Genomic DNA, 21,272 nt, shown 5'->3' with positions numbered 1-21,272 from the left:
ACGGTACTACATAGCTACAATATATACACCTAATGTAAAAATATTTCTCCCTAAGGAAAAAAAAAATTAGCCCAAATAATTGTTTAATTTGATGAACCAGACTTGTAGGGATGGAAGCAAGATAGCAGAGTAAAGCCAGAAAACTGCTTCAGCTATTCCAGATCCCTCTAAAACCACATGAATACAAGCCTCTGCACAGAGTTGAGGGAATGAAACTACTCTCCAGCTTCAACTAGACTAAAAAATTTCAAGAAAGATCAGTTTCACTGAAGTATAAAGGATATTCAGCCCAACTCATACAGACTCTTTGGAAAGCTGTTAAGAGGGTCTTAATGACAGCAAATCAGCAACAAACACCCTCAGTCCTGGCTCGGTAGAGGAACAAATCAACGGGGCAACCTGCAGTTCCATCTTAGAAGGCAAGCTCTGGGAAATCAGGCTGTTTCCTGAAAAGAGCAGGCAAAACTACCCCCTGAAAACACAAAAGGACCCCTGTGCTCAAAACCAAAGCTCAGAGCTACACAGGAAGCTTGGGACAGCACCCCATTTATCCCAGGAGCAGAGCTCAACAATGAAAATTAAAAATAAAAAAAACTAAATAGCAAAAGGAAAGAAAATGAGCAAGAAACAGAAAAGAACCTTGACCACAGAAAGTTATGATGGTGACAGGGAAGACCAAAACACCAACTCAGATGAGGACAAAACATCCACAAAAGAAACTTCAAAGATTGATATGAGTCTCAGGCACAAAGAGGCTTCTTGGAAGTGCTCATAAAAGATTTTAAAAGGCAATTAAGAGAGGGAGAAGAAAAAAGTGATAAAAGAAGTGAAAGGTATATAGGAGTAAAAAGCTTGGAAAAGGAAGGAAAAATTGACTGAAGAAAACAACTTCTTAAAAAATAAAATTAGCCAAATGCAAAAAAAAAAAAATCCAATGAATAATACCTTCAAAAGTCAAATTCACAAAATGGAAAAAGAGATACAAAAAGTAATTGAAGAAAATAACATATTGAAAACTAGAATGGGGCAAATGGAAACTAATGACTCTATGAGACAACAAAAATAAGTTAAACACACACAAAAAATTTTTTTAAATGGAATAATTTTTGAAATGCCTCATTGGAAAACTAGCCAACCTGGAAAATAGATACAGAAGTGACAATTTAAAAATTATTAGCCTACTTGAAGTCCATGAACAAAAAAAAAAAGGAGCCTGGGTAGCATTCTTCAAGAGATCATTAAGAAACACTGCCCCAATATTCTAGAAATAGAAAGGGAGATACTCCTTGAAAGAATCCATCAATCACCTTCAGAAAGAGATCCTATAAAGAAAACTGCAAGGAACATTCTTATAAAACTCCAGAACTACAATCTCAAGCAAAGAATACTGCCATGCAAAAACAATCCAAATATCAAGGAGTAACAGTCAGGATTACTTAGGATCTGGAAGCTGCTACAATAAAGGCTTGGAGGGCATGGGATATTCTTGAAGGCAAAGACCAAGGATTACTACTAAAAATTAACTACCAGCAAGACTCAGAATCAACTTTTGGGGGCAGCAATAGAACTTCAATGAAGAGACTTTCAATCATTTCTACTGAAGAAAAAAAAAAACAGAACTAAACAGAAAGTTTAATATACAAATGCAGGACTCAAGAGAAGCATAGAAAGGAAAACAAGGGAAAACACATATTATTTGTAGGTTAAACTTTTTGCATCGCTAAATGGGAAAATGATATCTGTAACTCTTAAGAACTGTATCTGTCACTGGGGCAGAGAGAGGGGGGAATCACATGAACAGAGGATATAGTTGTAAATGGACTCTGATGTGATTACATCAAAAAAAAAAGATATTAAGGGGTAGAAAAACTGGAAAAAGAGGGAAAGGGAAGTGTAATGAATTAAATTAGATAACATGAAGAGGTACAGAAGACCTATGACAATGGAGGGACTAAAGGGAGGGTGAAGAGCATTGTCTGACACTTGATCTCATCAGTTTTTCTCTAAGAGAGAATGACATAATCATTCAGTTGAGTATAGAAATTTATCTAACCCTATAAAGAAGTAGGAGGAGAAAGAAGAAAGAAAAGGGAGGGACAGGATAGAAGGGATGTCAGACACATTAGGGGAAAAGGTAGGAAGGGAGCAGGGGAGGGGAGGGAGAAGGGGATAATATAAGATTAAGATAGTGGGTGGGATGGGTTAAAAACCACTACTAAGAGAAGGGGGAGTGGGTAAAATGAATACTATCTAAGGACAGGGTAGCAAGAGAGAACAAAAGCATATACAGGGGAGAAAATAAAATAGAGAAAAATACAGAGCTGGTAATCATAACTGTGAATGTGAAGGAAAGTATGTCTTGGATAAAGGATCCCATAAACAATAAAGTAGTAATGATACTAAATGTATGTGTACCAAGTGGTTCAACAACCAAATTCCTAGAGAAGATTTTAAGCCAGTTAGAGAAAGAAACAGACAGTGTAACTATACTAGTATGGGACCTCAACCTTCCCTTCTCAGAAATAGACAAATCTAACTACAAAATAACAAGAAAGAAACTAGGTAGGTTAATAGAATTGTAGAAAATTTAGACGATACACCTCTGGAAAAAATTGAATAGAGACAGAAAGGAATATACTTTTTTTTTTTCCCTCTGGAGTACATGGTACGTACACAAAAATTGACCTTGTATTAGGGCACAAAAACCTCACGATCAAATGTTGAAAGGCAAACATAATAAATGCTTCTTTTCAGACTGCAATGCAAGAAAAATTACATTCAAGAAACGGGCAGGGGAAAAAATAGACTAAAGACCAATTGGAAATTAAACAATAATTCTAAAAATCAAAGGAGTCAAACAACGAATCATAGAAAAAATCCATAATTTCATCCAAATGAATGACAATAATGAGACAACATGCCAAAACCTATAGGATGCAGTCAAAACAGTTCTTAGGGGAAATTTTATATCTCCGAAAAGTTACATTAATAAAATAGAGAAAGAGGAAATCAATGAATTGGCATGCAACTAAAAAAGCTAAAAAAATAATAGATTAAAACCCCCCCATTTAAATGCCAAATTAGAAATTCTGAAACTCAAATGGAGAAATTAATAAAATTGAATCTAAGAAAACTATTGAAATAATGAATAAAATGAGTTTGTTTTATGAAAAAAAAACAATAAAACAGATAAACTTTTGTTTAATTTGATTAGAAAAAGGAAAGAAAAAAAACAAATCACCATCAAAAATGAAAAGGGTGAACTTACCACCAAGGAAAAAGAAATTACTGCCCAATTGTATGGCAGAAAAATCTAAAAATCTAACCAAAATGGATGAACATTTATAAAAATATAAATTGTCTAGATTAACAGAAGAGGAAATAAACTACTTAAATAGTCCCATTTTGGAAAAAAGAAATTTAACAAGCCATTAATGAATTCCCTAAGAAAAAATTTTCCAGGGCCAGATGGATTCATGAGTGAATTCTACCAGACATTTAAAGAACAATTAATTCCAATACTATGTAAACTATCTGGAAAAACATAGATAAAGAAGAACTTCTGCCAAATTTCTATGATACAAATATGGTGCTGATACTTAAACAAGTAAGGGCCAAAACAGAGAAAGAAAATTACAGACCAATCTCCCTAATGAATAATGATGCAAAAATTTTAAATAAAATATTAGTAAAGAGATTACAGCAACTTATCAGCAGAATAATACAACATGCCTAAATGGGATTTATACCAGGAATGAAGGACTGGTAATATCAGGAAAACTATTATCATAATTGACCATATCAATAACAAAATCAACAGAAATCATATGATAATCTCAGTAGGTGCAAAAAAAGCTTTTGATAAAATGCAGTACTCATTACTATTAAACAAAACAAAACAAAACAAAAGGATAAAGAGAGCTTTCCTTAAAATAATAAGCAGTATCTATCTAAAACCAATAGCAAGCAATGGAGAGAAGCTGGATGTATTTGCATTCCCAATAAGATCAGGAGTGAAACAAGGATGGCCATTATCAGTAATATTATTCAATATTGTACTAGAAATGTTGGCTTTAGCAATGAGAAAAGAAAAAGAAATGAAAGAAATTAGAATAGGCAATGAAGAAATAAAACTATTACTCTTTGCAGATTATATGATAATATACTTAAAGAATCCTAGAAAATCATCCAAAAATCTATTGGAAACAATTCACAGCTTTAACAAAGTTGCAGGGTATAAAATAATAAATCCATACAAATCATCAGCATTTCTATATATTACTAATAAAGACCATCGGTAAGAGATAGTAAGAGAAATTCCATTTAAAATAACTGTAGACAAAATATAACATTTGGGTGTTTATTTTCCAACACAAATCCAAGAACTATATGAACACTTCTCACACAAATGAAGTCAGATCTAAACAATTGGAAAAATATCAATTGCTCATGGATAGCCAAACTAATATAACAAAAATGACAGTTCTGTCTAAATTGGTCTATTTGTTCAGTGTCATACCAATCAAATTGCCCAAAAATTATTTTATAGAACTAGAAAAAGTAATGCAATTCATCTGGAAGAAAAAAAAGGTCAAGAATATCAAGAGAATTAATGGGGGAAAATACAAAGGAATTTGATGAACCAACAATATTTCATTGAGTATTATTTGCAAGGTTCTGCATTTAATTCCAAATTCTGCATTTAATTCAATTCTAAATTGAAGTATTTCACTTGCCCATATATTTTGCCTTGGTGAAACTCCAAATGGAATTTAAATCACGATGAACCTTTTCACTAACCTTTTCTTCTAGCTAAACTGCTCTACCCTCCATCCCTTAAATACCCTCAGATTCAGCAGCTGAGGATGTTTATCCCCCTCATCCAGGGCTATGAAGTTTCTTTATTTAAAGGCCCACAAAACAACGTTTTTTGTTTTTTTTGTTTTGTTTTGTTTTGTTTTTTTTTACTATAGTCCGGCCCTCCAACTGTCTAAGGGACAGTGAACTGGCCCCCTATTTAAAAAGTTTGAGGACCCCTGAAAGTTAAATTTCTTCTCAGCCTATTTAAAATCCTTCAAGGACACCTCAAGGTCTCTGCTAATAACTAGCCATCCTAAACTACTTCAAGCAATAGTAATATCTCCCTTCTGTAAAATGATAGCATTTTATTCACTTTAGTTTGTGGCCTCTTCTTTATAATTGCTTATTTGTGTTGTATTGTAACCACCCTCACTTTTTCAATGTATGTCTCCAGGCTTTGGGAAATTGCAAAGTTATATTTAGTTATTTTAATTATCCACAAGTCTTTTCCTGAAACAAAGGACGAATCTTTTGCAATACAATTATACCTCTAATGTTGTATACCTACAAGTCCTGGACCAGTATAATTTCTGAAGAATTTAAATTGAGACTACCCCAAAAGACCTTGTTTACCAGTAGTCAATAAATATGGGATTTTATCCTAGTTGGTCACTGCAAAGATTGTTTTGAATTAGATGCTATTTGCTAAAGAAGAAAGAAATATATTTTCAAATTATGTCTCATAAAATATACATTAAGGGTAAGGCCATTATCCAGGACATGGTAAGTATTTTTTAAATTCTTGTTGAATGACTTAAAAGGAGGTGTTTCTGTTATATAGCCAGTAAGGTAAAATCAGGCTGAATTCTACAAGAATATAGACAGAATATTAATGAAGGTGTTGATAATAGGTAGTATCAAGTGGCAGAAACTTCTATGGCAATTTATGGCAAATCTATTTGTCCTGGGTCAATGCTCCAATGGACTGTCCGTATTTTTCCTAGACAAGTGTAATCAGGTCTAACTCCTTGAAAAATCATCAAATTGGTCCAAAGCCTCCTCAAAGCAATATAGTATGAACAAGTGAAAGGAACACACACATACCCATACAAACAGACACAGAGACAGAGGCATATTAAGAGAAACACAGAAAGGAGATGCAGAGACAGAGAGAGATGCAGAGAGAGACCAAAAGGAGGAGAAGGAAGGAAAGGAGGAAGAAAAGAAAGAACGAAGGAAGGAAGGAAAAAAGGAAGGAAGGAAGGAAAGAAGGAAGGAAGCAGGGAGGGAAAGAGGGAGGGAGGGAGAGAGGAAAAGTTTAAGAAAGCCATGGCTAAGTATTACAGAAGAAGGGAAGATGTAGGTAGCTTCTAATATTAATAGAGAGAATACCTATACAGATAAAATCATGGATCCATTGAAATATAACGTTTTTGGAAATATATTTTTTAAATTGCTTATAGGTGTTTCTAAAATTATAGGTACTTTATGAAAAGGCCTTTGTGATGTTCAAACTCTGAAATTTAAAATCCGCTAATGTTGCACAATCAGCTTGTTCCATGAAAGCAAGTCTACATTTCTAAATTCCATTCAAACCACAAAGACTCCTCCTCAAGACTGAAATAGGACATTTAAAAACATTTAAAAACACCCAGGATAAGGCTTTTCTATCACTCCATTCTTATGGATTCTTCTAATCAGTTATATTCTTAGACATTATGAGACTGACAAAAAGGAATTGATCACTATCTTTTTCTCCCCTCCTCCCCCCTTACTTTATGGCAACAAACATGGGACCTAATTACATATTTTTTTTTATAACAAATGAATTAAAACACCCTGAGAGAGAGGAACTTTTGGGAAACTTTTACATGGCTCAGTCAAAATGATGACAAGTACCTCCATTATTAGTGTCTTATTTTCTACTAAAAGATTGACTACTTCAGAAGGAGCAACAACAAGCTGTTACTTCTAAAGAACTTTCTCAGGCTCCTGCTGGTCTTCACAGTTATTGATTTGTGGAGACATCAATACCACCTAAGAAATAGAAGAAGCTTAGAAATCCTTAATCAAGAAATCCTTTCATGCTTCAAAACAAACAGATAGATAAATCAATGAGTAAATAAATAGATGAAGAAATGAGTGAATGAATAAATGTCTGAACAGAAGGATGGATAAATAGTTATCTAAAGAGATGAATGAATGAATGAATGAATGAATAAGGTTCAAGTGTTTCTAAACTCCTTAAATATTTGGATTCCAGTAAACTTGCAAAGGAATGAATAAGTCTCTTGGAGCCTATCTCTTTTAGTGGTATTAATGTCATCTACCTGAAGCATCTGATTTCCTGCAATTTTCTGATTTCCTGGGCTAGGTTGAACAGGTGCCTTTCTCTTTTTTCCCCTTAAATGTGACTAATATTTGATCACTGTGATTGGTGCAGTCTCAACTGCAACAACACACAAAAAAGACACATTTCATGTAATTTCAATGTGCTGAAAAAGAAATTGCATTCTGGAAAACAAAAAAAAAAAGTATTGGAATCTCTTTCATCTATGATAACAAATGCTTACATTTCCTTTTCTCCAAATATTATACTATATTTCAAATCCTTTTATACTTGTAAGTGATGAACAAATGATTTGATCATGTCAACCCACCTGATTAGAATTCCTTAATAGCTCCTATTTTCCCTAGAATAAAATAAAATACAAACTCTCTAATCAGGGATTTTAATTTTTCCACATTTTTTCCCATTGAGCTTTGAAAGCTTTGTTGAACTGTCCTGTTAACTATATTTTATCTCCTGCCTCCCACACTGGCACAAATTATCCTACATATCAGTAATATATTCCTTCCTCATCTTCACCTGTAAATGGTTTAGTTTCCTTTAAAGCAAAACGCAGGTACAACCTGAGAGGCAGCAAGGTAATGCAATACACAAAACATTGGACTCATATTCAGTAAACCTGAGTTCTAATCTAGCCTTAGATACAAACTAACTATGTGATCCTGTATAAGCCATTTAAACTCTGTTTTAGTTTCCTCAAATATCAAATGGTGATGATAATAGCATGTATCTCCTAGGATTATTGTGAGAATTAAATAAAATAATATTTTGTAAAGCTCTTAGTGCAATACCTGAAACATAGTAGGTACTTACTGAATATACATGTCTTTTCATGAAGAATGATTATCATTAATTTCTCTCTTGAAAGGATTTTGTACAAACTTTGTACCTCTTCTATGCCCTCATTAGAAAGTTGGTTCTTTGAGTATAAAGATTATTTCATGTTTACTTCTGCATTCCTAGAGACCAATAGAGTGCCTTGTACATACTAGTTTTATAATAAAGATTTATGAAATATAATTGAATCAAACTAAAGATATCTTCTTTTTTAGAAGGCTAAAACAGAGGTACTGGCCTCATCTTCTTGAAAACACTGATATTATATTGGAATGTCATTTTAAACAATGTGCTTTTGAGACAATTTCTATAACATACAAATATCCTTTTGAAATAATAAGGGATTAAAAATAAGTGTATGAGTCAAGGCTACATGTTACATGTTAGGGTCATTTCAAAAATTTATATCAAAACAGTACAATATAGATAATTGTGAAAAATGATTGGAGTAGAAACTTCAAATAAACTATTGTAAACTCTAAAAATCAAAATATGAGAATTTAAGTTGTTCAATAAAGAGATAATTTTTAGGAATTATTTTTAAAGCCATTCCAATCCATAGTATTATTTTTTAAGTAAGGAAAACATTTCTCATTCCCTCACTCCAACTGTATTTGATTTCACAGTGACATTGCAGTGTTTGTAACTAAGTAATGATGTCTCTTAAGTTGATTTTGTCCAACTCCACCCATCCTCACTTCACCTCACAAAACCATAAGGATTTTAGTGCTATCCTTTATGAAGCAAACCATGAAGAGATTCCTAAATGAAACAGGTGTAAAAAAAAAAAAAAAAGACTGGCAAAAACAAAACAATTTTCATTCCATTCCTTAATTTATCACATCCTAGAATGGAGTATTGGTATCTGCTCACTTTGTTAATCTCATCTCTTCCACAAGGGTACATTTACAATTAGTTTGTAGTTACAGATAAAATGTGGACTCCAGATTTGGAGTGAGAACAAACAAACAAACAAACAAAAAGATTCTCTGGCTATCATTTTTCAGTGCATCCTTCTCATTGGTGTCATCAAGGATTATATCTTTACTAATATGGAAGAAAAATCAGTTTACAAACAGAGTGGATCCGTTAAAGTCCTCTAATAACTGTCATTTAGATTGGCAGAAATTGAAATAGAATTGGATGGGGTCTGTTCACTTGTGTTTCTCAATGCCATTGTTTTGAAATGAGCTCTTTGGCAGTGGGAGCTTTCTAGTCTTTTGTTATAACCTCATCTATTTGAGACTTTTTTTTTAATAATTAACACTTGCCAAATTCATGAATCTCAAGTTCACTTTTTTTAAGACAAGGGATTATAGTCATATGATGTCAAGTACAACAACTTAATAAATAAAAATAAATAGTAAATAAAAATTCAAGTATATCATTTCGTGACTGGCAGAATTGCCATCCACATAATCATTTCTTATTGTTGGCTTTTTACCACTGGTATCAGGGTTTAAGTGACATATACAAATCATATTTGGAAATGTATTCTCAGCACTTAGCCTAATATCTAGCACATAGTAGGTGCTTAATAAATGTTTATTGACTGACTGACTGAAAATGGATATGACACATATCTTCATGTTTTTGATTAATCATCTTGAAGAAGGGACCCCAAAACTCTCTAAAACTCCTTGAAGGACAGATTCTCCTTGAATCCTGGCCTCTATAAAAGATCCTGAGATGTGGCATCACCCCTATTGATAACACTCACTACTGATTAAGCTTCTTATTGAATTAAAGAGACTCATTCAATTTTATTCAAATTCAGCTCAAGCTAGACCCAGCCCAATCAAAAGCAACCCCCAGCTTGTACCCAAGGCTTATAAAAGAGCTAGTCTAAAACCCTCTCTTCACAGAGGTCTTAACATGCCATGCCATGCTATGCCAAGGAAACCTCTGCCCACTGGAATAATATACTCTTCCAGTGCTACCCTCTCTTTATCCTCACCTATTTCCCTAATGAGACTTTATGCCTCTATGTCAGGATTTCTGTATGCCTCTCTGTCAGGATTTCTCTACTAGAACCTTTATTTCCCAATGTCTATAATAAACCTCTTTTTTTCAGTCTAGCTTTTTTGGATTTGTAAATTCCTTTACAAAGAATCTCTGCACCACCAGAAGGGAGTTCCCCAAAACTCCCTAACCATGCCCCAAATCCCAAGGGGTTGTAGGGGAGCCAAACCTTTTCATTTGTTTCCCTGAACCCCGGACCTGCCACTAGACCTCATCATTTAACTCTCTGACTGTGGTGTTCTTTTCTCTAAAATATGATCATTCTCTGGTGCAGGTTTCTTGGGGAGCTTCTGGAGGCAGCCTTAGTTTCAGTTCAAATCAATAATCATTTCAAATGCAGTCAGCTGTTAAAGTAGTTCTTTATTGTCTCTTCCAAAATAGCCCAGTTAATTTTCTTTGGTTCCCGAGAGCTTTCGTTGCTAGTCTTTTGCCTCTGCCAGCTTCTGCCTCTAACTCAACTCTGACTCCTGGCTTCTCAATCCCCTCAACTGACTGACTGACTGACTGAAGCTCTAAGAGCTTTTTATATACGATCTCTTAAAGATGTGAACTCAAAGGTTGACTCCTCCTCTGAGAGAATGGGATTATGGGAAGTGTAACTTGTAAATCTCCCAGACTTGTGAACTCTAATGTGTGAGCTCTAATGTGTAAACCCTCTTAAAGGTATGAGCTCTAATGTGTGAACCAATTACATAAGCATTGTTTCTATCAATACCAGTGAGTTATCACCTTATTTCAAGTTCTGGCCCATAACATGTAACGACCAGGAACCCTAATCTAATTTTGGTTCCCTAAATCTAGACCTCATCATTTGGTTTCCTGACAGAAGGGAATCCTAAAACCTAAACCTCACCAATCTTAGTGCGAATGTGCTCTCTTTGCCTCACTTATTTACATCAGGATCACTAAGATAAAAACAAAAATATAAAATTCCAGAAGAGAAGCAATATTTGAGCTGCCTTTCTTTGTAGAAGAATGATAATAATGATTATCTAAAAGTTATCCTTTTGGGATTCTTTGTCTTTTTATTTTATATAAATCTGCTTAGCTGTTCCAGTGCAATCCTGTACAAGTCACTTAATCTTTTTTCACTCTCCCTTTTCTCAACTGTAAAATAAGGGGATTGAACTTGAGATACTATCTAGTTCCTTCCATTTCTAAATCTATGATCCTAGTGTTTACTTGTAGCTACTTGAAACTTTTGGGGACATTTTTTAACAACACTAGCCACCATCTCATGAGAAAATGAGAGATTTGAGAAGTATCAGAGAAGTATCAGTAAGCAGATTGAGGATTTGTGGGAAGAAAATTGTGTTTTGGCTTCAAGTACATATAATATATCAAGATGACTAACTTAGCCTTAGATAATCAGGCTATACATAGAGGAGTCAAGTGGCAAATTTGTCCTCATTTAGTGCTCTCATAGCAACTTTTCCACCAAGTGTTTGGATTAAAAATGAGTTAATGCACATAACCTGAATCCTTCATATGTGGCATTACCCAGAGAGAGCAAGTCCTAGTAGGTCGAGATGTCTTTTGATTTGGGCTTTGGGGTATTAAAGATTAGGGGCATTCATAGGCTTCATTGTAAAGATGTGTATGGCAGCATTTGTCCTATGGTTGTTATTTTGCCTGTCACTCCTATAAACCAAACTAGCTGATTTCTTGGAGATAACTACTTTGGGGAAATCTACCACCTTTTAGAACTGAAGAGTTTTCTAATCATTGAGTCACACATGGAATTCTTTTTTTTCTTTTAATTGTTTTATTGATGCTTTTTATTTTTTATATTGTAGTCCTTTCCTAATAACCAGTTCCCCATCTCCCAATAAAATCCCTCCATTATAAAAAACAACACAGTTAATCAAAACCAGCCTACACTGTGACCATGCCCAACAGGACCATTCATTTAGAGTCGAGGGGATTTTAGAGGGCATGTAGTCCAATTGCATCAGTTTACAGGTGAGAGGTCTGAGTCTCAGAAAATGTTTTGCCTATGTATCACACATTGGTAATAAGTAGAAGAGGTGGGATTTTAACGCCCATCCTACAATTCCAAATCCCCTACACAATTGTGATGCTCTGTACCCATAGTGTGCCACCCCCTGTCAGGAGAAGGGAAGCATCACACAGATTATAATGTGGTTTCTTTTCTTAGAACTGAAGACCAACTCTTAATTATAATAGCTAATTATAATTACTCTGAATGAATTGTATCTGTGATAAATGAGTACTGCCAGCTAGCAAATTAACTTCTTTAACAGAAGAATTGTGTCCTTTAAAGTGATGGTATTTCCTGCAAGAATGCTTATGCTGTAAAAACAAGAGTCAGTCTTGCAATTTTCCAGGGGCAAATATTACTATTCTTCTTGGCAGAAACATTTCTTACAAACAAAAGGCATGTACAGTTTTGAATTTCACTTTTTCCTTCACATATCACTCCTAAGCAATTAAATGATCATAAATTTAATGATGCTGAAAATAATAACCCAAATCTGTACTATTTTGAATATTAATCTAATGGAACTTGGTTTTATCTAGACTAGTGACCTGTCTTCTCCTTTGTTTCTGTATTTTATAGATCAAAGGTTCAAATGCAAGGATCACTTTGAAGCCACTTTCTTACATTTAATTAAAACAAAGCTAAGGATTAAATATATATACATTTTTAAGTGGCAGTAGGGAAGTAGTTATATTTTCCAGTATTCCAGGCTCTTCCTGGTTCTATTTGACCCCTGGTACCAGTTTCAAACATTTGTGGGATACTCTTCTTTCAGTTATTGTTCTTACATGCAGTTATTGTTCTTACATGTGGTATATCATAAGTATTATATTGTATAATAATAGGAACAGTAAGGGGAAGAGAGTGGTTTCTTAATAGATTTCTGTCCTATATGTAATGAAATTATATATATTTTTCACTTTGGAATATTTTTGTATTGCATTATACTTGCAATCCACTTAAAGATCAAGTGATCTTCCTTATGAGATTGAGCTGGATTTGATTTTCTAAATATAAAAGACAAAAAATAAATAAACACCTCTCTAGATTCAATCAGATTCCAATTCAGGTTTGCCAAAACTTTCCCATGTTTTGAAGAGATTGCTTGTGTGTTTTTTTTTTCCTTCCCCTTCTACTTCAGTGTGTATGATTAGAATAACAGAATATTCTATCTGGAAGGAAACAACTAGTCTAAACTCTTCATTTGGGAGGAGATAAGTAAACTAAGTTCTGTAGAACTGAAATCAATTGTCCAAAATTACACTGTAACTAGAACTCAGTACCATGTTACTTCTACTATGCTGTGCTGTTTCTAAAAGAATGTCTGTGTTTTTTACCACTTCAGGTGTCCTTTGCACTCCAAAATATTTTAGCTTTGTAATAGCACTTATTGTCATCACATAATACAGGAGGAAAAAAATGTTTAAGCCAGTCTGGCTCTGGTATAATCATAACATAAAATATATTTTTACATTTAATAAAGGTAAATTATGTGTCGAAAGGTAAAACAACCTATAATTAATAGTAAACTTGGCTTACGATAGCCAAGACACATCAAAGAAGTATGTTTCTTATTGACTAATAGATGTGCTCTGGGCAAGTCTTTTTCCCCCCTCACTCTGGGTTAGGATCTTTTAAGTTTAATAGTGTAAGATGCTGGTTGAAAGGTTTATTCATTTAATAAGATGGCTGCTTGTCATTAAATGTTGTAGCTGCCATGGGATTATTCCAATGGGATTTATACAAAACGTGTGTGTGCGTCTCTCTCTCTCTCTCTGTGTGCGTGTGTGTGATATTTGCTCACTTTAACCCTAGTTATTTGCAAAATGCATCAGGACAGAGATGCCTTCTTTTATCAGAGAAAGGGGAAAACACACCATCTCTGTTTGCAGAAGAATTTTATGTTTTACGAAAGAAGCTTACCTACTTTAAAGTATACATAATTGACACTTTTCTAACAAAAGAAAAAAAAATCATCATTTAACAAAGTACGATAAATAGATGACATCTTCTTTCATTGGTGCTGGTACTCCATTAAAATTAAGTGTTCTTTTCTACTGAGCATTTCCTTTCTATTAAAATTCTAAATTTCTAAAAATACTCTGAAGTTTTTTACATGAAGAACAAGATACTTGAAACTTACAAATACTAGAAGACAGTTGTTCACTAGATTCTCTATGTGAAAAGTAAAGAATAATTCAGAAAGATATTTTGCCTAACTTCAAAATATTTCAAAAAGTATAAAGGTAGTAGAGAGTATTTGAAATTAAATTGCTAGCTATATTTTGTTTTGGTTTAAAAAGTAGAATCTTTTTATAGATAGCCTCTGTTGTGGGTGCCAGGACCAACATAACCTTTATAGATTAACTGGGCTTTTTTAGTATTTTTCTACCATGAGTACTTTGTTACAAGGGCTAAAATTAGACAAATTGTTTTACTTTAGGGGTTCACTTTATTTTGGAAGGAGTGCTTGCATTCCTGCATTTAAGAAATCAGACTGATTTTTGAGTAAGATGACCTGCAAGTTCCTATGAAGATTCATCTTCCCTTATAAATCTATTACTGTTATTTTGATCCCTTCCAGTTAATTAGCTGGTATATGTGAATACATACATGTACAGGTTACATACATACAAAGATTTAGAAAGACCTTTGTGATGATCTACTGCATGTCTCTCATCTTAAAGAAAAGTAAATTGAAGCCCACAAAAAGGACAAGTGAGCAGTTTCCATAACCTATGTTAAAGTCAAGATTTGAATGCACATCTTCTAGTTCCAAATTCAAGTCTCTTTCAAATGAGTAGATTGATGAACTGTAAGCAGTAGAAAATTTATGAACAATAACTCTCTTACTAAATATTTCATTCCCCTTCTCCCCCAACTGTTTTGCTCTTCCCCAAAAGATAAACCTGCAGGACATCCATGAATAATAGTGCATTGTTTACTAAAGGGATTCAAAAAGCATTTAAGAAATGTTTCATTGTCTATGTGCTATTATGAAGCAAGGAATTATTATAATCCTCATTTTATAGGTGAGCCATTTGAGGTTTAAGTGACTTGGCCAATTCCCTGAAGTAAAGTGGTGACAAAGTTGAAGTAAAATTCCTACCTCCTGGTTTGGGGCCCAGTTGAATCTCTTCTGCCTTTCAATAAATGAACTTGTTTTCCAACTTGCTAACATCAAAGCACTTAGCTATTTGGTGTGTCTTGGACTGGAGTCCAAGGTGGAACAGGGAACAGATAATGTTTGACTCATTTTCTGACCCAATTCATCTTTATATAGTCACTGAAGTAATCAACAATCATTCAACATTAACTGGAGAGCAAATCAGGCTGGTTTGTGCATTTATTTTCCAAACATTTGTTAGTCAGAGAATTGCTTTCATCAGAAATAATGCCTTAATGCTATTTTTTTCCATGGAGTAGAAGAAAGACAAATATGCTTCAATGTTGAATTTTTAATGGAATAGAAAAGAGACCAAGAAAATGAACAGCCATTATTATTTAAGAACATACTGTGACAAGAGATAACCACTACATTTCAGCATACATATATTTATTTAATATTTCCTTTAAGGTGAAATGAATGGTTTCATCATTTTGGGCTGGTACTGGTGAAAACATTGCCAAGGTTAAACGCTTCGTCTCTATTTTGGTAAAACAGAGTTACTAATGTTTATTTCTGAAAATCTGCCATATTTGCTACATAATGCTATAAACATGGCATTTGAGTCCTGTTGAATGGTTAAAAAACTGTGCCTTCGGTTTTAATTTCCTTTGATCATTATAAAATTCTACTAAATTAATGCAATTAATAAAAACATAATGTAGGAAAATAAGTTGGTGATCTCTCAGGTGAATTACATTTCACATTCCTAAAATTATCACTCATATGTTATGTACCTCATGAAGAAAAAAGGCAACATAATTCTTAAAATAATAAATTTTCCTAATTTTAAACCACCATGAAAATTTAACTCAGGCTTTAAAAGGATCTGAGAGCTGAGATGCCTTGCAGCTAACTTGAAGATCCCTTCTTAGAACTATTTTTGCTTGCCTATAACCTTCTAATTAATTTTCCTTTCAGTCTAAAACTTTCCACATATAATCCCAGGCCAATGGTAAGTTTTTCATTTTAAAAATATTTAAGGAAAAATTAGTATAACTATTTGAGCTTGCATGAACAGTGGTCGATACATTTTTTTTTTTACCCTTAAAACATTCTTAGGATAATGCACTTTGAAAATTTCAAAATTTTCACAAAAATTCCAGAAAATCATTTTAGAATTATTGCTTTACAGAACTAAAAACACAGAATCCAACCAGATTTATTTATTAAAAATTTACTCTTGTCCATGCACTTTATAGTATTTCTACAAATATTTGAATCTATGGAGAAGTACTTTTTACTCACATATATCTGAGCAATGAATGTTCTACAGCCTCAAAGATTATAAAATAATTAGGAATTTCCTAAATCAAGAAGAAAGGCAAAGTAGCCTATAGAAATTAAATTGATGCAAGTCATAAATGTATTTCTTTTCATTTTGTATTTTTTTTAACTTCCCCCCAGCACAAATAAACCAATTTAATAGATTATTTTGTATTTATAGTTAGTTTTTCTATGAAAAAATAAAATGTTTTACAGGCTTAATATCCAATTAATCTCCATAATAATACTGTGAGTAGGTATTGCACCTATTTTACAGATAGAGAAGGTGAAGCACAAAGAGGTTAAATGATTTACCCAATTAATTTACTAAAGGACAGGATGATTCAGAATCTGTTTCCCAGGTCCCAGCCCAATATTCAATTTGAATTGTGTCATGAAGTCTTTTACCAAAAGTGTCATTAAACAAAGTATCAAGAGTAGTGCAGTACGCAAGTGAAGTCTTTCTAGTGATATCATTAAGGTTATAAAAACAAAATGATAACCAGAGGCAAGGAGGCCCATAAAAATACAGCTCCCAGGTTCCTTTCTCCCAAGCTACTGTCTCTAGTTGACTTCTAAACACAAGATTTATAAGACAGGTGCCATGTGACTCAAGAATAGGATTTTTTATAGGAGGGCTACTTAAATTTTTTCTATTCCTGACCCCTTTTTGCCAGAGAAATTTTTACACAACCCTAGGTAATTAGGCACACAAAATAAATATATAATTCAAACATTTACTGATAATAAATCAGAAAGAAATTTATTTTAAAACGATTTTTGGTATACATACAATTTTAATATTTATAGAAAGACAAATAGCAAATTTGTATACTAATGAGATGGATGTGCTTGTTTATTTTCATATAATCAAATCTTGGTGAAATATTTGGTACTCTTCACTATTGTCAGATTTTTAGAGAGCCCTACATTCAGTTATGCAAACCCAGATGGGGTTGTGACCCACAATTTTAAAAGATTTATTATGTAGGATATTCAGCCTTTAAAACTATTTCATAGAAATTTTTGCTAGAATATACAAAATGTGGGGCTGTTATCCTACTGAACATTTATATAGCTACATAGCAAATCAGCCACCATTTAGAACTTAAGACAATCTTTCCCATTCTTATCTTAAACACAATCAACCAAACAACTTTATAATGCTTTCTATATTGGTAATTTTCCTTGCTTGCCATATTCTTTTCTTCTCTTCCCCAACAATTTAAAAAGTAAAACTATAGTTTCTGACATCAACTTCGACTTTTTACTTAGCTTCAATTGCATTAGAATTGAAAAGTAAATTTAGAACTATCACTCCTACAACCCCTACCCCCACAAATCATTTTATGAAATACAGTGTAGATGTTGTGAAGAAACAGAGAAAAAATTGTGTGACTATCACTAAACTCAATAAAAATTCTGCAACTTGTTAAAAGTATGAAATATAACCTTGTCTCTTAATACATTTTAAGTGTAAAATGTGTTAGCAACTAACATGACATTATGCAAAGAACTTTTTTCTTTCTAACACACATTGTGGCATGACCCGTGAAATAAGATGATTTGGCCTTCACCTTCTTCTTTTCCCCATATACAGAGAGAGATATAGAAACACAGCTCTAAATTCCAAAATAATTTGGGATAAATGATTTTAATAAAAATATCATATACTTCGATTTTCAGGACTTTTTCTCACATGCTTGATTTTTCTTTCTTTTTTTTAAATACTCTCTGCAACGTTTATAGATTAGGCAGGCTATGTAGAATTTGTGGTAAAAATTCTAGCCAAGGTAAGACATTAGAAATTTTGCATCTTAAAAAGAAATTTGTTAAAATACAACTCCATCTTCTTCCTGCACATTTGTTTAAACAGCCCAGTTAGGTGTTACCCTGTTAGAGATCCGTTTAGCTGAACAAATAGGTGAAGTCTTTCACTGAGCTAAAAGCAAGTGCTACAGCAAATAAAACACTTGGTTTTTTTCATATTTTAAAAGTATTAATAAAATAACTTTTGAAAATTACAGTAAAGCAAAAACAAATTACTTTGAATGGGGTGACAAAGAACATTCAAAATCTGATTGCTATTATTTGGAATATATATTCAATTATTTTTTCTATTAAGTTGCATTTAGTCAATGTCAGACAACATAGTGATACATGGAAGAATGTGAATTTCATTGGTTTGCATATATTTAACATTACACATTATCTTGTGCTGCCCCAATTTAAATAAGTATCTAAGGTTATTTTTTAAAATTCTAAACAGAAAAATCTTATTCAAACAAAAAATTAATTTCTGAAAATTCTTTCTAGCATTATTTGCAAAATTGCAAAAGTGCTGGCTTTATTTTCTTGAATTTCTAGATTATTCAAAAAACATTTCATATTGAAAGGCTTACTCTGAGCTAATCACCCAGGCTGCTAAAGATTGAATGGATTATTTCTCAGGGAAAGAAATGACATTCTGAAATTATCATCATATATAATAATGGCAAGTTTTTCAAGAACATTCTCAATGTGAAGAGTCAGTATATTTAAGGATTATAAAGAATAATATCACCATTGTACTAGTTTTTTCTTTATGGTCCACACTTATTTTATCATTCCAACAACTGTTAGAAAAATTTCAGAGCTTTTAAAAATCTCATCCAAGTTGAATAGAACAAATGACTTAAAAATTAAAATGAAAGGAAAAACTACTTACAGATTATCAGTTGCTCCTGGAAAAGAAAATTTACCTCTCCTCATAAAATGTTTCTTAGATATCTTAATTGATTTTAAATAGAATTTAAATTTATCATTCAAAATAGAAAATTAAAAACTTAAAAGGGTGTTACTGACTAAAGCTAACAAAAAATATTCTTAAATTTATTGATAAAATCATTGACAATTAATACAATTCTTAGACAGATATGTCAAATAAATAAGAATAAACTATAATTACAGAACCAATCTGTCCCCTTGGGAAACAAAAAGCCAGTTTTGACTAATTGTTCACTTTATATACCTATACTGCATATTAGTAGAAGCTTCTTCAGAGAAGCAAAACAGTTGCTTCCCTGACACTGAAGTTTATCATGTTAATCTGGTATGTCAAGAAGGCAACTACAAGTGTTGATCCTAAGAATATTTCAGATTTCCTCATGAAAAACCATCAGATATGCTTTCCAAACTGAACACAACCTAATTTATAAAATAATTTATAAAAAAATAAAATAAAATCCAGCACAAGCCCCTGTTCTTTCTAATGCAAACTCAAAGACTTTCAAATTTATGGATGCAAATGACAAAGCAAAAAATGCATGCAAATTCCTGGAAGGCTACTCTGACAAGAGGAGCTGTATCTCTGATATCAAATTATTTCCTCATCAAAGTATAGAGATAGCATAATTCCTGAGCAAATAAATCAACCATCACAATATGAAGGACTTGTTAATTCATAGTCTACATGCTATATGCAAAGTACCCTACTGCCCCCTGAACTCCCTACAATTCAATTTTCTTGAAAAATCTTGATCCTTTCCAAAAATAACCAAAGAAATGAGACAGAAAGTGTTTCTTCTTAATAGTTATTCAGTCATGAAACTGATAGACTGGGATATAATCAGACTCAGAGTTCTTCACGACATTTGATATCAACCCATAGAATTCAATAACTTATATATGTATTTTTTGTATAATGCCATCTTCAAATGATAACCAAAAGTCATGATTCCTAACTATTGCAATAAAATGGCCTCAGAACGGTTTTCACAGTAAGCCATAAGAGCAACAAAATAATGAATTCTTTGAGGATTGGTGGCATCTCAGGAAGTATTAAGTCAAAGTTCTAAAGAAAAATTTCCTGATAAGAAAGTTTTGTGCCTTAGTGAAGCTGCTCAATATATTAAAATCTCTTCAAGTGCACTGCCAAAATCCTGGGCAGTTGTTGTTATTTTGGGTTTTTTGCTTTCATCTATGTGCTTCCTGTTTGCTGTGACATTTGCATTCATAGTTTCCTTGTTGCTAAAACTCCATAAACAGTGAGGAATCTATGTGCTCCATATCAAAAGAAGGATCTAAAAAAAATTCATCTTTTGTATTTATAGTTTCACAAATAAGACACATCCAGTTTCATTGGTTAACATTCCCTGAAAGATGTCATGAACCTAAATTGAGGTTAGTGTACTGTGATTATTTTCACTCTCAATATTATCATTAGGGAGACAATCATTTTGCGTTTCCTGCTTTCTCTCATGAAATATCAGTAATTTTGTCTAGTAGGTAATTCAAAACTCATGGCATTTTTGCATGTAGTTGTCAAAAAATTCATTTTCTTTTTGTAACATTGTTATGAACTTCTTAGGAAGTATAATCCAATCTTTGTCTTCTGGTAATTATACTGTGAAAGACATCTGTTAAATACATAAGATTTGCTTTCTTCCTAGGTTGACTTGTAATCTAGAACATTTTTCCCTGAAATGGATGGCAAAAATAAAATGCTTGAAGAACTGAGTTCCCAAATATGGTACAGATGGAAGTAAATTTGGCAATGATCAGTAATATTTCCATCTGCCCAATGCCATCTTCCCCCAATTACAACAGCAGTTGCTGGTGGTACTGCATTTTGAGGGCTGTTGCCCAATAGCCCCATCCTGGCTGGCTGACTGAAGGACTAGTGTTTTTTTTTTTTTGTTTGTTTGTGTTTGTTTGTTTTGTTTTGTTCTACCCTGATAAAATAATCTTTAGGTTTGAATATAAAATAAATACTTTTTAAAACATCTTTTAAATTAGTAATATAAAGTCAAAACTTATTTTAATTATCATTTAATCCATGCACATGTTTT

General features: G+C 32.8%; 1 pseudogene; it reads right to left on the bottom strand.

The window, feature by feature from the left end:
* Positions 1-20,019: 20,019 nt before the first annotated feature.
* LOC100928349 lies at positions 20,020-20,997 on the bottom strand (annotated as a pseudogene).
* Between the last annotated feature and the right edge of the window lie 275 nt (positions 20,998-21,272).

The sequence above is a fragment of the Sarcophilus harrisii genome, chromosome 1 (genome assembly GCF_902635505.1).
Source record: "Sarcophilus harrisii chromosome 1, mSarHar1.11, whole genome shotgun sequence".
Lineage (NCBI taxonomy): Eukaryota > Metazoa > Chordata > Mammalia > Dasyuromorphia > Dasyuridae > Sarcophilus > Sarcophilus harrisii.
Note: the sequence above shows the minus strand (reverse complement) of the source record. Positions and strands in the feature narration are given on the sequence as shown.